Raw genomic sequence first — 19,198 nt, forward strand, 5'->3', positions numbered from 1 at the left:
TGGCTTTCCAAAGTACTATCCAGGCTTATCTCCATCACACCACACTCTCTTATCAGAGTCATTCTGGACTAGTGTGGAATTTCATTTTCTGTCTTTGGATATTTCAGCTGTTTAATGTGTGTTGTACTTATTTTCTTTTTGTACCTTAAAATGGCCTCATATCTATTTATTGATAACTCACCCGTTCTGAAAGATCTTAGTCATCACTACTAGGTCTCACAGCCTGCATAAGACCTGCTGCGATTTCCTCCAACCAGACATCTCTTTCTCCACCAGCTCCATTGCTTTTTTCATGCCATTCTTGTGTTTTCTTTTATTATAGGTACTTGTGGTTCCTCTAAATATATGTATTTAAATATATATTAAAAGAAGTCTCAAATATATATATACATATATGTATTTATATATATCTAGCATAATCATTTATATACACACAGATACATCAGCCACATATAAGTATGTATATATTTGTTGTTCTTTTTATTATTTATGTTTGATCACTGAACTATAAATCTTTTAGACTAGAGACCATACCTTATTGCCTTTTGTTTCTTGCATTATATGCTTTAAATAGGTTTCTTGAACTTAAAATTTCACAGACCAATTTAGCCATTTCTTACAAAATTCCCAGTAATTGGACTTTACAGCTTTACAACATTTAATAGAAGAAAACTAAAGCCAAGTCTTCATGGCTAAATGTATAGAATCATAAAATCATTTATAGAATATAAAATCAAAAAATATAGAATCATTTTTTGATTTAGAACTTTCTAAATTTAGAACTTTCTAAATTTAAAACAAAGAATGATTCTCACCTATGTATTTTAAGTAATACTCCTAGATATAGAATACTATTTCAATGAGCTATCCTCGACTAACTAATATTTTAGTGCAGAAAATAATTTTGAATTTTTGGGGCATATTCAAAATTTTCTAAGATACACTATTACATACGGCACCTTTATTGCTGAAAGATGATATTTACAGAGTACATAAATGCTGGGCCTGGGAATTTCTCTCCAGTTTTTAAAAACTTGTTCCTTTTCAAGGTTTAACAAAAAACGAGCTGCATTTTGACCTAAGTAAAGCCATATGGTGTTTATGTTTTTATTGTGTACAATTAATTTTTAAGATTTTTTTAAAAGAAAAACAATTTACATAAATGAATTTTTCATTCTCACCACACTCATTTCTTATAAGCAAGAATTTTGCAGGCCAAAATGAATCAAAGAATGGGAAGCATTTCTCAAGATAATAGGATTGGAGAAGGACTTTTACACTGTAAGGCCAGAGAGAAAGACAGAGAGACAGAGAGGCTATTTTTCTATTGACGCCCGATCAATTTTTCTCTAAAATTTATTGTGTAAAATTGTACTAACAGATCCCATTTTCATTTCTATATATTAACTGTTTTGTTCATTTTAGGTGATTTCTTTGAATAAAATAAAACCAAAATAGATAAAAATCAAGGGACTCTAGTAGTTGATCTAATATTGTTCTCCTAAATTCCTTGATGTAGCTGCGTCTGACCCAACATCAACAACAGGAGAGGTGTTGAGTGGGGATGGGTAATAAATATAAAAATATAGTTAGAATGAATAAGATCTAGTATTTGATAGTGCAACAGGGTGACTACATCAACAATAATTTATTATACATTTAAAAATAACTAAAGGAGCTCAAGCCTGTAATCCCAGCACTTTGGGAGGCTGAGGCAAGTGGATCACTTAAGCCCAGGAGTTCGAGACCAGCCTGGGTAACATGGTGAAACCCCATCTCTACAAAAAATAAAAAATAAACTAAAGTATAATTTGAATGTTTGTAACACAAAGAAATGATAAATGCTTTACGTGATGGGTACCATATTTACCCTGATGTGATTGTTACACATTATGCGCCTGTATCAAAATATCTAAAATACCTCATAAATATATACACCTACTATATACCCATAAAAATTTAAAATTAAGGCAAACAACACTATCATTTCACAGAGAATATCCTGAGATGTGCTTTTGAAATCTTTGAAGTTCTAGTCTTTCACTCTTACTCTTACAAGGAAAATTCTGGCAATTAACAAAGTGTTCCATAGATTTTAGAATAAGAAAAGCTATTAAATCTTCCTGAGTGACTATTTCTCATAGCTTAAAATACAAGTCAGTGTGTGATTAGTTCCTATCACACAAACAATTGCTCAAGCGTACCCTGAATATTTGAAAGGGCCCAAGAAAAGAAGATGGTACAACTTACCTTGATAGTTATATTCTTTAATTAAAACTAATTAAAGGATTTTAGAAATAGTCTTATATTCTTTTGTTTGGAAGACCAGAATATACCCTTGGCATACTTGGTACTATGGTTTCTCCTGGATCAGAAAACAAGGGACTGTTCTTTCTTCTCATTACTTAATACCTATTATTGTTTGCCTTTCACGGCATCCCATCTTATTTTGAGCACAAACAAGCAAAAAAACTAAAGAACACAAAAAACCCAGAACAATCCTCTTTACAAGGAACAATCTTCTATATACTTTACTGAATTGTAAAGATGCAATTATCATGTAAAAATGCCAGTATTACCTTATCAGACTCTGAATTACCAGACTAAAAATCTGAATTAAAATGCAACCACAGAGCAAGATTAAAATTGATATTAAGCATATACAAAGTTATTACATGTTTATATCACATTTAATCCCATGTTCAAGAACATTTTCATTGCAGAATGAGGTTTAGTGAATGTTGCCTTGATTTTTAATCGCTTTTTATTCAAATGCTGTTATTGGAAAATGATTGCAAAGATAATTTATTTAGATATGTAAAATTCTGGGATATTTTCTATTAATGGATATTTTAACTGGTGTTAGATTAGGGACCCTGGAGATAAGTATTCAGGCTTACCTTTGCCCTTAGACTTTGTGATCTGAGGTCTCACATTCCTCAGCTGTGTGTATGAACATCTGTCAATCTATTCTATTTTTTCTAGGAATGTATAAGAAAAAGAATTCAACCAGGGATGTGACTTTCTGATAATCCATGATGCCCTTCTCTTCTCCTGAACACTATCAATAAACATATCACACCTATTATGTGTTGAATAGCAGGGACTTGTCAGATGTCACTAGCGGTTAAACTCCATTCTCATGATTTTAGAAAAGCTGAGAACTATGATATCACTTATAATGATCTTTCCTGAGTACGGCTTCATGGCTGGTAACAGATTCATGTCCTAAGACAGGCACAGTTCCACATGGAAAAGCTTAATAACCAGAGCTGTGAATGAACTTTATACCAACTGAGGGCAGTTCTACCTTGCAAATTAGGAATCAAACAGTCTCACTAGCCCAGATATTAGGTAAATATGGTAAGTCCCAAATTGAGGAAACATTTTCCCCAAAGTCTGTGACGTTGGGAATGTTTATTATGTAGCTTTGAATTACTGTAATATATTGTTCAACACCCCCCCAAGCAAATACATAATTATTTATATGGGTTTTATTTATATTTGAATTTTGCTGTATTTTTGGCTACTAAGCTTATAAGTAATGGGAGTTTGTATTTTCCCACTACTAAAGAGTTGGATGGTAACTATATTAGTCCATTCTCACCCTGCTAATAAAGACATGCCCAAGACTGGGTAATTTATAAAGAAAAACAGTTTTAATTGACTCACAGTTCAGCACAGCTGGGGAGACTTCAGAAAACTTATAATCATGGTGGAAGGGAAAGCAAACATGTCCTTCTTCACATGGTGGCAGCAAGGAGAAGTGCTGAGGAAAAGGGGAAAATCCCCTTGTAAAACCATCGGATCTCATGAGAACTCACTCACTATCATGAGAAAAGCATGAGGGAAACTGACTGCATAATTCAATTACCTCCTACTGGGTTCCTCCCATGACATGTGGGGATTATGGGAACTATAATTCAAGTTGAGATTTGGGTGGGGACACAGACAAACCATATCATTCCACCCCTGGCCCCTCCCACATCTCATGTCCTCACATTTCAAAACACAATCATGCCCTTCCAAAAGTCCACCAAAGTCTTAACTCCTTTCAGCATTAACTGAAAAGTCCAAGCCCAAAGTCTTATCTGAGACAAAGCAAGCCCCTTTTGCCTATGAGCCTGTGAAATCAAAAGCAAGTTAGTTACTTCCTAGATACAATGCAGGTGCAGGCATTGGGCAAATACACCCATTCCAAATGGGAGAAATTGGACAAAACAAAGGGGCTATAGGCCCCGTGCAAGTCTGAAATTCAATAGGGCAGTCATTAAACCTTTAAGTTCCAAAATGATCTCCTTTGACATCATGTCTCACATCCAGGTCATGCTGATGCAAGAGGTAAACTCTCATGGCCTTTGGCAGCTCCAGGCCCATGGCTTTGCAAGGTTCAGCACTGCCCCCCTACCCCGCCAGCTGCTTTCACAACTGGCATTGAGTGTCTGTGGTTTTTCCAGGTGCATCAGTGCAGGCTGTTGGTGGATATACCTATCTGGGGGGCTGGAGGACAGTGGCCCTATTCTCATAGCTCCACTATGCAGTGCCCCAGTAAGCACTCTGTGTGGAAGTTCCAACCCCACATTTCCCTTTCACACTGCCCTAGCAGAGGTTCTCTGTGAGGGCTTTGCCCCTGTAGCAGACCTCTGCCTGGACATCCAGGCCTTTCCATACATCCTGTGAAATCTAGACAGAGGTTTCCAAATCTCAGTTCTTGACTTCTGTGTACCTGCAGGCCCAACACCACATGTAAGCCACCAAGCCCTGGGGCTTGCACCCTCTGAAGCATTGGCCTGAGCTGTACATTGGCCCCTTTTAGCCATGGCTGGAGCTGAAGCAGCAGGGATGCAGGGCACCATGTCTGGAGGCTGCACAGAGTAGGGGGGCCCTGGGCCCCACCCATACAACCATTTTTTTCCCTCCTAAGCCTCCAGGCCTATGATGGGAGGGGCTGCAGTGAAGGTCTCTGACATGCCATGGAGACATTTTCCCCATGGTCTTGGTGATTAATATTTGGCTCCCCATTACTTATGCAAATTTCTGTAGCCAGCTTGATTTTCTCCTGAGAAATGGGGTTTTCTTTTCTGTCTCATCATCAGGCTGCAAATTTTCCAAACTTTTATGCTCTGCTGCTTCTTGAACATTTTGTTGCTTAGAAATTTCTTCTGCCAGATACCCTAAATCATCTCTCTTAAGTTAAAAGTTCCACAGATCTCTAGGGCAAGGGCAAAATGCTGCCAGGCTCTTTACATAGCAAGAGTGATCTTTACTCCAGTCCCCAACAAGTTCCTCATCTCTACTGGAGACTACCTCAATCCGGACTTCATTGTCCATATCACTCTCAGCATTTTGGTCAAAGCCATTCAACAAGTATTTAGGAAGTTCTAAAGTTTCCCACGTTTTCCTGTCTTCTGAGCTCTCCAAATTGTTCCATCCTCTGCCTGTTACCCAATTCCAAAGATGCTTCCACATTTTCAGGTACTCTTATAGCAGCACTCCACTCTACTGGCGCCACTTTGTTATATTTACTGTATCAGTCCATTCTCAGGCTGCTAATAAAGACACACCTGAGACTGGGTAATTTATAAAAGAAATAGGTTTAATCGACCCACCGTTCAGCATGGCTGTGGAGACCTCAGAAAACTTACAATCATTGAGGAAACTTACAATCATTGGTGTGTGTGTGTGTGTATATATATATATAATGTAATATACACACACATATACACACACATATATATACACACACATATATACATACACATATATATACACACACACACATATATATACACACACATATATACACCTCACATGTCTTTCTTCACAGGGTGGCACAACGGAGAGGTATAAACAAAATGGGGGGAAAGCCCCTTATAAAACCATCAGATCTTGTGAGAACTCAGTGTCAGGAGAGCAGCATGAGGGTAACTGCCCCCATGATTCAGTTACCTCCCACTGAATCATTCCCATGACATGTGGGAATTATGGGAACTACAAGATGCGATTTTGTTGGGGACACAGCCAAACCATATCAGTAGCTCAAATTAATAGAAATATGACTGCTGAAAAACTAGGCTGGGTCTCATACAACAGGCACCTCATGAAATCTTTGCTCTTTTGATTCTTTAAAATCTCAGTACTACTAGAGAAAGTTTTAAAATAGTTTCTATAGAATCTACCTTTCTTGAGACAGTTCAACAATTAGCTTCAGTTCCAAATTTTACACCATGAAGATAAGCTAATAACCAAAAACAAACAACCCATAAATAAAAGTTGTGCTCCCTCTCACTACCATTCTGTATCACCTTCTTCCATAAACAATGCTGCTTTATTTTTCACTCTGACCCTGGGCTGCTTCTCCGACCATTTTACTGTTTCCAACCCTCTTTCAGTTCATCCTTAGGTGTTAATTAAAATGGCAGGTGTTAAATTGATCATTAGCATGTTTCAGCTGCTGTTCTGAGCACAGAAGTCCCTCCAGTGATTCTTTGTTTCTCCCAACATAATCCCTCTTTCTCCAGACGTTTTCTCTTCTTCTTTTCCCTGTAGTTTTAACTACTTCTTACAGAGAAAGCAGATAACCTGGCATGCTGCCCCAGCTGTTCTTCATTTATTTCTCAGGCTTATTCCCTCTGAGTAAATAATACAATCAGATATTTTTCTTTTAGTAACAGACCAACATCCTATTTATGTTAAGTATTTTGGGGAAAAACAAAACAGAACAAACCTTTGTTAAATGTATCTCATACACTCCTCATTCAAACTTCATAATATCCAAGTAGACAGCAGACCCATGATATATCTACTTAAATTTTAAAAAATGTAATTACTTTATTATTGTGGTAAGAACACTTGAGGCCTGAACTCTTAAGAAATTTTTAAGTGCACGATACATTATTGTTAAGTACAGGCACGGAGTTGTATAACAGATCCATAGAACTTATTCATTCTGCGTATTTGAAACTTTATACCAGTTGAACAGCAACCCCGCCTTTTCCCCTCCCTCTAGCCCCTAGGAGCCAGCATTCTGTTCTCTGTTTCTATGAGTTTGACTATTTTAAGTAACTCATACAAGTAAAATCATGTTGTTTTGTCCTTCTGTGCCTGGTTTAGTTCATTTAACATAATGTCTTCCAGTTCATCCATGTTGTAGAATGTGGCAGGATTTCCTTTTCTTAAGGCTGAATAATCCATTGTGATTGTATGTGTATGTATGTGTATGTGTGTGTGTGTGTGTATATATATATTCTATATATATATACTGTAATGCTATATATATATATATATATATTTGAACATGGGAGTGCAAATATCTCTTCAATATACTGGTTTCATCTCCTCTGGATATATATATAACCCCAAAATGGGGTTACTGGGCAACATGATAGTTCTATTTTTCTTTTTTTTTTTTTTTGAGGGAATTCTACACTGTTTTCTCTCTCCACACTCCTGCACTAGATGCTGCCAACCCACTTTCCACCTGTACTGTATAAGGAGAAGTTGGTTTCAGTCTAGACAGAGAAGTTGGTTCCAATCTAGACAGAGCCAGTGTTATTATGGTTTGTCTGGCCACTGAAGGAGAGAGGTGAATGGAGGTAGGAAATTGAAGGTCCTCTTCCTGCAGCTGATACAGTAGATGGCTAAGGCATTAAGTGTTTAACTATTCCCGTACTTCGAAGGACAAAATATTGTTCATGTTTGAACGATATTTCTGATTATCTTAGGGCAATGTTTCTCAAACTTATCTGCACATTGGAATTCCTCTGGGGTGTTCAAAATTTAGTGATGGTGTGTTTCACCTCCAGAGACTCTGACTTTGTCTGGGGTATGGTATGGATTTTGGAATTCTTAAAGCTCTTCGGGAGAATCTAATCTGAAGCAAATGTTGAGAATTGTAGTTTGATCTGTTTTCCCTGCCACCCACGTGGAGCAGGAATCAGAACCAAGAATAAGACTTTGGCAGCTACTGCCCCAGTGAGTTTCACATTGTACCTAGGTGTTGAAGGTCAAAGAGAGAGGTTCCAGTCTCAGACTCTGCTATTAAGATGCTGTGACTATGACCCATGTCTAAAAGTGATCCAATTGCTGTTTGGGTCTGACCAATAAGTTTTAGGAACAACACTTCTTCATGTAGAGAGGAGCCCTAGGATGTAGAAAGGGCTCCACAGTGCTCCTCTAACATCCTCTTGTGAGTTGGGAGTAAGTGCAAGGTCCCAGTCCTTAGGACCAAGACAGAAATCTGAGGAGAATAGCAATAGAAAGAGCACTCCCCTCCCATCAATAGTCCTACTTCATGCATCAAATTTATTCATTAAACAAGCACATGTATGAAACCTATTAGTTAAGTAGTCCCATAGGCTATTTGCAGAGTGAAAGCAAGCTACAAGTACTACTAAAAGATCGATTCTTTCTTTCTGGACAGTCAGGGTAACTTGGATTATTTGAAATAAGCAAGAAGTTTAGGCAATCCTTTCAGGATGGAAAAAGCCTTCTGTCTATATCAAATGAGTTAGATTTGGGTAGCAATTTCATTGTTAACTAATGTACTCCATTCTTTAACAAACATTAATTGAACATGTCTTTCTGATGAGATACAGAGTTAGGAGTCCTGTCCTTGGAGCATCTACTGTCTTGCAGGCTGAGTAAATAATGTGGGGACATATTGCAGATGCTGTGAAAGAAGGTATGGAGGGGACACAAAGGAGGAAGGAGTCACATTTAATAACAATAATTAACATATAAGGAATTATCATTTATGCATATTATATCATGAAGCTGATGTTCTTTTCATTCATATTAACAGAATAGAAAATTGAGGTACAGAGAGTATAGAAAACTTAAAGGAGTGCCACACAGCTTACTATCACTGTGAATAAACCAAGACTATTGGGCCCTAGAGCTGAGTTTATTCTTCAGTATTAGACTTTAGTACCTGATCGTGTGTACATGTGCAAGTCTTCATGATGAGATAATTCTTTTCCCCAGAAAAAAATAGGTGACAAGGGCAATCCAGGAAGAGAAAACTGCATGAGAAATACACAAGAGAGTCAAATAACTTTTTTGGGGATTGTCTGCAAGCAGTTATATACCAATTAAGTGGAGAGTTCCAGGTAGATGGAAAGGCACAGCAAGAAAATATAGCCAAGGGCCAGTTCATGATTGTAAACAGTATATCATGGTACTAAAATTAGATTTTAACCTGTAGGTAATATAGATACCTTGAATGAATCTAAGTAGGACAGAGCTTAATCCATTTTCTGTCATGCAAGGATGAATTGCAGGGAGTTGAAAATGGCAGCAGACAAATCAATAAGCACATTCTTGAATTAAGCCAGACTGTGAGGAGAGGCACTGAATTAAGCTAGGAATAGTGGAGAGAAAGAGTGAAGATGGATAGAATGTGTTAAAAGAATTAGAGTTTATGACTTAGACAATTCATGACAAATCAGGTATGGGAGTAGAAAAAAGACAGGAGTTTAAAATTATTGAGTGGATGGCAGTGGTATTTACTCATTCATACATTCAGTGACATAACAAGTATTTTTCAAATGTTTTCAGGTGACAGACACTGTACAAAGTGTTGGGATATGACACTGAACAGCCAAATAAATCTCTGCCTTTAGGAGCTTACATCCTAGAGAAGTGAATAGCATATAGTAAATAACTAGATGACAGTGACAAGTGCAATTAAACAACTGAATGGGCTGATAAGAAAGTAAAGGGGATGTTATTTTAGTTGAGAAGGCAGGGATGAAGAAGGCCTATTTTGGAAAGGGATATTAGATTTGAAAAATGGGTAATAAGAACTCAGCCCTGTGAAGAGGCAGTGGAAGGGAATTGAAACAAAGGAAAGAGCAAAGACAAAAGCTTTGAGGTGGGACAGATGTCTTGGTACAGAAATATAATTTATTTGAGAATGTTAAAGTGTAGAAGAGAAAAGAAGGTAGAACATGTTGAAGCTAGGTATGTGTACAGGATCCAGATCATGGAGTCATGTAGCCAAAAATAAGTTTGGATTTTACTCTAATGACAATGAGAAAACTTTGGAGGTTTTTAAGCTGGGTAGTGACATGTTCCAATTTAAGAGAGCAGAGGAAAAGGAGATGCTAAGTTCTTGTCATGTTAATTTAGATTAGTCACTAAGACATTCAGGAAGATATGCTTAATAGACAGTGGGGATTATGAGCCTGGGACAAGGGAGATTGGCCTGGACTATGGTATCAAATTTGTGAGTGATCACATAGATGCCAAAGAACCATGGGTAGAATGAGAACAGAGCCAATAATGAGTCCTGGGGACATTGACATTTTGAGTGGATAGAGGGAGAGGTTATCTTGGGGAAGAAGGCTGGCTCACTACACAGCACTTGATCCAGATTAGACAGATAAGTCAAACGGGATTAATCAGAATTCTGTTCTAAGGTTTATATATTAAATTTTGTCGTCTTCATTGATTTTATCATGTTAGAAAAATGTAGGGCTTAAGCTGATGGCAGCTACAGTGTCTACATTTTAATCACAACTTGCGTGTCTAATAAAACCATGCAGACATAAACAGAACTAAGAGATTGAGAATAAGAACCCCAATGAAATTGTTTGACTATGAGATCCAGAAAAACTAAAGAAGACCTAAATAAATGGAGACATATTTTGTATTTATATTTGAAAATGTCGGTATTAAGAAGTCCACTCTCTCCAAATTGATCTACAGATTCAATTAAACCGCAATCAAATTCCCACCAGACTTTTAAAAAGTATATAGATTAGCAGGTTGATTCTAAAATAAAAAGGACCTGGAATAACTAAGACAACTGGAAAAGAAAAGTAAAGTTGGAGAACCATTACAACTTAATTTCAAGAGTTATAATAAAGTTACAATGGTCAAACAGTTTAGTATTGGCATAGAAACACACACATACATAGAAAGACAAAGAGCATCACACATATAGATTCTCAACAAAGGTGTAAAAGTGAGGCAGGAGACTGGCAGGACTTGTTTTCTGGTCATAACCCTGCCGACCAAAGGAAGATCTGGTCCAGATGAGATAAGGTGAAGAAAATGGCCAAAACCAGCAGATTAGGTAATGAGGGGGATCCCTGGCTACCCCCATTGATCATTAGCATGGGACACTCCCACCAGCAACATGGCAGTTTACAGATGTCATGGCAATGACCTGAAAGTTAAAACCATTCTCAATGGCAATAACCTGGAAATTGCTCCCACTTTCCTAGAAAGTTCTAAATGAATTTCCCCTCGATTTGCATTAATCTGCCCCTTAATTTACATGTAATTGAAAGTATGTATAAGTGAGCATAAAGACAGTTGTTAAGAGCCCACATGTTGCTGACTCTGGGCACACTGTTTACGTGTTAACTCTGCTCCACAAGTTTCAGTACTGTTAAATAAAAGATTCCTGTCCAACACTACTGGCTCACCCTTGAATTCTTTCCTGGGTGAAACAATCTTTCCAGGCTAAGCCCCAATTTGGGGGTTGCTTGTCCTGAATCAAAAGTATTAAATGGAGAAAAGACAGTCTTTTCAAAATCCATGACAGAATCATGGGATAGCAATATGCAGAAAAATGAACTTTGATCTATACCTTGAACTATATGGTTCATAGAGCTAAAGTTAAAACCTAAAACTTGACTACAATTATAAAATTTACAGAAGGCTCAGAGAAAACTCTTTTTGACTATAAGTTAGGCAAAATTTTCTTTTTTTAATAATTTCAACTTTTACTTTAGATTCAGGGAATACATGTACAGGTTTGTTACATGTTTTGCATGATGCTGGGGTTTGGGATATGGATAATCCTGTCACCCACATAGTGGGTATAGTACTCTATAGGTAGTTTTTCAGCTCATGCCCCCACCCCTCTCTCTCAAGAGTAATGAGAAGGGGTATCCTTGTCTTGTTCCAGTTCCCAAGAGGAATGGCTTCAGTTTTTGCCCATTTGCTGTGATGTTGACTGTGTTTGTCATAGATGGCTCTTATTATTTTGAGGTATATTCCTTTGATGCCTAGTTTCTTGAGGATTTTTATCAGGAAGCAATGTTAGATTTTATCAAAAGCATTTACTACATCTATTGAGATTAATCATATAGTTTTTGCTTTTCATTCTGTTTATATGGTAAATCACATTTAGTCATTTGCATATGTTGAACCAGAGTTACAACGCAGGAATAAAACCTACTTGATCATGGTGTGTTAACTTTTTGATGCCCTACTAGATTCAGTTTGCTAGTATTTTGTTGATGATTTTCGCATCTGTGTTCATCAGGGATATTGACCTGAAATCTTCTTTTTTGTGTGTGTCTCTGCCAGATTTTGCTATTATGTGGACCCTGGCTTTGTACAATGAGCTAAGGAGGAGCCCGTCCTCCTTAATTTTTTGGAATAGTTTCAGTAGGATTGGTACCAGTTCTTCTTTGTACATCTGGTAGAATCTGGCTGTCAATGCAACTGGTCCAGGGCTTTTTTTTTTTTTTTTTTTTTTTTTTTTTAGGTGATAGGTTTTTATTACAGATTCATTTTTACAAAGTATTATCTATTTTCTGTAGATTTTCTAATTTGTATGCATACAAGTGTTTGTAATAGTCTCTGAGGACCTTTTGTATTTCTATAGGATTGATTGTAAAGTCATCTTTGTCATTTCTGATTGTATTTATTTGGATATTCTTTTTTTCTTTGTTAGTCTAGCAAGTTGTCCATCAGCCTTGTTTATTCTTTTGAAGAGCAAATTCTTGGTTTCACTGATAATTTGTATACATTTTTGCATCTCAATTTCTTTTAATTTGTCTCTGATTTTAGCTATTTCTTTTTTTCTTCTGCTAGCTTTGGGTTTGGTTTGTTCCTTTTTTTCCATGTTCCTCTAGATGAAATGTTATTTGAATTCCCTCTAACACTACTTTAGGTGTATCCAAAATATTTTGGTAAGTTGTGTCTCTATTTTCATTAATTTCAAAAAATTTTGGATTTTGCTTGAATTTCCTTCTTGATCCAAGAGTTATTCAGGAGCAGATTGTTTAATTTTAATATATTTGTGTAGTTTTGAGAGATCTTGATATTTGCTTCTATTTTTATTGTATTGTGATCCAAGAGTTTGCTTAGTTTTTTTATTTTGTTTTTTTTCTAATGTATTGAGACTTGCTTTATGACATAGCATGAGGTCAAGCTTAGAATATGTTCCTTGTGCAGATGAGAATAATGTATATTCTGTGGTGGCTGGGTGAAGTATTCTGTAGATATCCACTAGGTCCAATTTTACGATCCATCAAAATGTTAATCTCAATAAAAATAAGAAATCCTGCTTTGTTATAAAAAGACAAGTCAAAAATAGGGAGAAAAAATATTTGCAGACTATATATCTTATAAAGATTTTTTTATCCAGTCTACACAAATGGTTCTTAAAGCTTAACCAGATGAAGCTCTTTTTAAAGATTTGAGCAGACATTCTACTCATTACAAATCAGTGTTTATTACTAGTCATCAAGAAAATGCGATTGAAAACAAATATAAGATGCTACTGTATAAAAAATTAGATTGGCTAAAATTAAAAAGACTAATGATAGTATTATTGATGAGGATATGGGGCAATTTGAACCTTCATTCATTCATAATGGGAACAAAAAATGGTATAGCCACTATGGGAAATAGTTGGTAGTTTCCTAAAATATTTAAATATTTATCTACCAAATAAATCAGTCAGTTAGCTCCTAAGCATTTACCCAAGAGAAGAAAAAGCATATGTTCATAAAAAGACTTGTATAAACAGTAGCTTTATTTGTAATAGCTCCAAACGGAGAAGAACCTAAAGATCCATCAAGAGGTAGCAGGACAAACAAATTATATCGACTTGGAAATAAAATGAATTAAATTATTGCTATAGATAACCTGGATAAATCTTAACATAATTATTATGATTTTTAAGAAACCAGACAAAAAAGAATACATATTATGTGATACTAAATATAGAAAATGGAAACTAATCTATCATTCCAGAAAGCAGATGAGTGGTTACCTGAGCACAAAGAATAGAGGACAAGGGGAAGGAAGGGAAGAGAAGGATTAAAGAAAGACACGAATAAGCTTTTGGGAGGTAATGGATATTATTTTGATTATCGTTCAGGTTTCATAGGTGTATTAGTCTGTTTTCATGATGCTAATAAAGACATACCCGAGACTGGGTAATTTATAGAAGAAAGAGGTTTAATGGACTCACAGTTTCACGGGGCTGGGGAGGCCTCACAATCATGGTGGAAGGTGAAAGGCACGTCTTACATGATGGCAGACAAGAGAGAATGCGAGTCAAGTGAGTGGGGTTTCCCCTTACAAAACTGTCAGATCACATGAGACTTATTCACTACCATGAGAGAGAACAGTATGGGGGAAACCATCCACATGATTCAATGCTCTCACATCAGGTTCCTCCCATAACATGTGAGAATTACGGGAGCTACAATTCAAGATGAGATTTTGGTGGGGACACAGCGAAACCATATGAATAGGTATATACATATGTCAAAGCTTATCAAGATAGACACCTATGTGCAGTTGGTGATATGTCAGTTATCCCTCAATAAACCCATACTAATTATAATAATGTATTAATAAGGAATATTGTGTTTTAATAATATTAATAGAGCAGGCCATAAATCCTAACAAGTTAATGAATTACACACACTTTTTCAAAACAAGGTTTAAATTATATGTAATTTTAGGGGGAGATATCAGAGTATAAAAAATCACCTAAAAAGCAGCAATCTTGTCATATAGTTGAACCAACAATCAATTGCTTGATAAATCTATAACCTCAGGTATTATGAAAATGTTTTCTTTTTCTTAAGGTCTAGTAATGTTCTGAAACTCTAGTATGGTATCAAAATAATATTTTTGAAACCCAATCATAGAAGATAAAACCCTAAAGACATCCTCCTCCACCTACTTATAATACAGAAAGGCAGGAAGGAAAAGAGTCAAGATGATAATGGTTGAAGTGTATCCTCAAAGTGTATTCTCATCAGTTCAAGATCACCTGGTCCCCAGTTTTTCCCATGCTGGTGGAGAGCAGATAGGAAAGAAGTGACTATAAGGAGGTGGACACAGCAAAGCTGGTCTTCATTTTCTCACCAGCTGCTCTACATAATTATTAGCAAAGGGAGGAAGGTGAATGGGGTTATGTTGAGGAATATGTGTCATATTGGGCCAAATTTAACATCTCACATATTATGGTACTCATCTGCAAGTCTCTTGCTAACTTCAGGAAAGCTACTTTAATTTTTCCTTGAAATGAAGTACCATTCAAATCAACTATGTTGGTTATCTAAAACAATGACACATCTTTTTAAGAATAGATTCACTGGAAAAATGGTAAAAAGGAGAATGCAAAGAGTGCATACAACCATTTTGACCACAAAAGAACAACTAGAATTTCATTACTTGTAGACTGCACAAATTGAGAGGAGTGAAAGGAATTATGTGGACTCATGTAATGACAAGATGGAAGTAAACTCAGGTGGAAACAAAGAGACCAAGAGCAGAAGGAAATTTCAAGAGACTTCCAACAAGTCCCATAAGAAGTTAGGATATTAGTAGGGAAATAAGGAGACCGAAAGAATACAATGTTGTCTTTAGAGAATGAGATATTGAAGTTTAGGATTTCAAAGATGAAGAGGTTTTTAGGGCAAAGTTGTCTGGAGAGTGGTTATGGGAATATGGTGCTAAAAAAAGATAATAATGATAATGTTTATATTGCACTGTTCAGAGCATGACTCCAATGTATTCACATACATCAACCCATCTAACCCTTCCAACAACCTTAGAAAGTAAGTACTATTATTTTCTCTATCTTATCGATTAGCAGTAGATTTGCATACTTGACTGTTTTTTCTGAAGTTTTGAAAATCAGTTTCCATTTGATGATACTCTGTGTGAGGACATGAGGAGAGTTTGGAAAGTTGGAAATCTCAACTTTGTCCAAATCAACTTGTTCTCCAGTCTAGTCAAACTTCCTCAGTCCAGAAAAATCTTACCACACTCAGTTCTATCCCATTTTTTGGGAAGAAGCCATGAAGAAGAAATTTAAAAATGAAAAGTTGGATACATCTTTATCCTACTTCAATCATCTTTTCACTTTGACATTAGTGGCCATAGATTTTATGCCCTTCTTGAAAGTTGTTGTTTGCTGTAATATGCTTGCCCTTCTGTTATGGCTATATTGTGCTGGGTATCATGGAAAACTTGAGGCTCTGTCCTTGAAACAATTAAATATTCTGTTGGTAGCAGATAGGGCAGGATGAGTGCATGAAATATCCAGGGAAAATTCACAAACAATGCATAGCCTTGTTGCTGCAGTTCCCTGACCAGCTTTTCGAACTACAAACTCTATTTTCTTACACAGAATAGCAATTTTGTCAATACACTCATTTTAGAATGCAAGAAAATCTAATCTTTCAAAATCTCTTGCTAAGCTTTCAATTTTTGCCCTTAAATGGTAATCTAACATTGCAGCTATACCAATAACAATACTTTGCATCATTTTAGAATAATCTCTTTCTGGTTCCAATTTACCTTCCCAGTCTGGCCTTCATTCTTCTGCTGTAGAAACCAAAACTGGTATAGTTTTTTGTACCTGAAATTTCCAGCCTTTATATCTTAAACACTCTGAGCTGCATCTCATTCAAATCTTACCCATCCTTTACTGCTCAAATACCACAACCTCCTTAACTCTTTGCTGCTTATACCATCTGGAAGTGACCACTTCTCCGAATTTGGTCATTTATTTGTTCAAACAACATTTATTAAGTTATGTCACATACATTATATTAGAGATAAGCACAAATTACTATGGGAAATCTGAAAAATGTTTCTCTTAGGACTTGATGTGGGATAAAGCAGAGAGTGGATGAAGATAAGACTAGAAATGTAGAAATAAACAATACCATAAAGGGTCTTACGCTCTCTGCTAAGGAATTTAGATTTTTATCTTGTGTACTGTTGCTGTAAACATTTGTATTTTCAAAGGGACTATGCTGTCTCATATTAAAATTACTGGAGTTTATACCTTATTTTCCTCCTGAATTATAAGGTCCTTAAGGACAGAGACTGGGTCTTTATTCATCATTACATGTTCTACATGACTTTCAAAGTCCACCTAGGTCATGCATTTTGTCAAATGGAGCACTACATCATATATTGAAATCCATAGAGACAATAGAGATCTATCTCTCTTGAGAATCTAACTGAAGCTTTGGAGAGCTAATGGGAACAATGGTTAAGTAAACACTTGAAACTAATACATCCAAATGAATTCACATAGATTCTATGTAAATTTTGCTTAATGTCAAGTCAAGGAAGTCCAGCGAACATGATTGGTACAAGTTGCCTTAGCAATGTGAACTCACCCACGTCACTCATGCATAGGGTTTTCAACAATAATTAGTGTATTAAAACGAGCCCTTAATAAGATAGAGTGTGTTCAACCTAATGTTGCCATGAGAACTTGCCTTTCAAATTTTCATAAATGTAATTTTATCACAGAATCATTTACTGAAAGTTAAATTATTATTTTTCATAATACCTCCTGCATATGGGGAGGGTATTTTTGAATTGTCATATAAACAGAACATCACTTACTCTCACAGTAGCATTATCTAGAACAGAAATGAGAAGATTGATGTTTTCTTTGTGTTTCGAAAATAAAGGGTAAAGAAGTGACTATTAGAGTGGGAAAACCACTGTCCCCATCTGTGCCTGGGACATGCAGTCTAAGCCTGAAGAGTGCATATTAATAATATGAGTCCTGATGGAAAGAGCACTGCAGAAGAAAAAAGTAATGTACAAAGCCCTGTGCTCTTATCTGCATGGCGGAGAACACGTAGTAGGCTGGGTCAAACATTCACCAAGCACTTCGACTATGAGTCTACTAGATAGGCTCATAACTATAGAGAAGTCTTAACTAGAAACTGATGCTTGGGAAGGCATGAAAGATGAATTCTGGCCATGACTTCAGGATCCAACCTGCAATTAAACATTGTAGTCTGTGATTTCCTTGAGATACAGGAGTCTGGCTTCATACTACTTCCTCTGGGTGTATCTGCATCATTCAAAATGAATTATTCTTTAAAAAGGCATAAAGAAATGCCACCAGGATAATAATTTCACATTTTTTTGAAATAACCGATTACTGTGTTCAGTATAGGGAAGTTCAAGTTAAAATAAATGTTGCACCTGAAGCCAATTAGAAGCAAGACATGATTATTTTCTTACTATTTAAATGTAATTTTGAAAACCACAAAGGGGATATTTAGATGGCAATAAATGCATCGTAAAGTCTTTTTCCCTGACTACAAAGCAATCTGTTGTGTTAGAAGCAGGACTAGCAAAACAATTGAGATGCTGACAAGAGTAGCAGGCAAAGTAAGGGCTTGTTTAGAGCAGAATATCTAAATCAATATTGTGCTTTAATCTAATTAACACATACTTTGATATTGCCAGGTAGGATTTATTGGTACAAAGCATATTAATTCCATCAGTCAAACTTGTAAGTAATGTTAAATTAAGGGCAGGTGAGCCTTGATAGTTACACGTACATTTCTGTGGATTTGCCAAGTCCTCAGAAATTCAACAGTATGATCATATTGAATATTAAAAGAAAAATAATGCCAGTTTGATAAGATACTAAAATAATGCTGTCCTCAAAAACTGACTGGCAAAAGTGGACTTTATTTTCTAGTATCACTGTGAATTAGGATGAGCTCATTCTTAGCCTACAGATGGGAGTAACCTAGCCAAACCTTGGAAAGGGACCGCACTTGTCTACCAAGGGATTGTTAGAGGACCCCAAACCTGGCCAGAGAAGATGAACGAGGGCAGGTTCAGAGCCATAACTAAGCAGGGTCAGTGTGAGGGTCTCAGACAATGAAAGAGAGCCCATGGAAAGCTCTTGTTCCAATGGGAGTTTACAGGATGCCAACCAAGTAAGCACAGCCTGTCCTAGTTTGGGTGCTATTTTAAAAAGCTTTGCTTACCTAGCTAGGGCACCAAGATAAGGACTGAATGTATAGATTGGGCCCATCTGGTAAATACGACTCCTTTAATTCTACCTAAAGGGAGTTCTCTTCATGTTAAATTTCATAAAGACACATATGAAAATACTTTAAAGGAACCCAATCCATATTATGTAATATATTTATTTTTA

This window comes from Pan troglodytes, chromosome 14, assembly GCF_028858775.2.
Source record: "Pan troglodytes isolate AG18354 chromosome 14, NHGRI_mPanTro3-v2.0_pri, whole genome shotgun sequence".
Lineage (NCBI taxonomy): Eukaryota > Metazoa > Chordata > Mammalia > Primates > Hominidae > Pan > Pan troglodytes.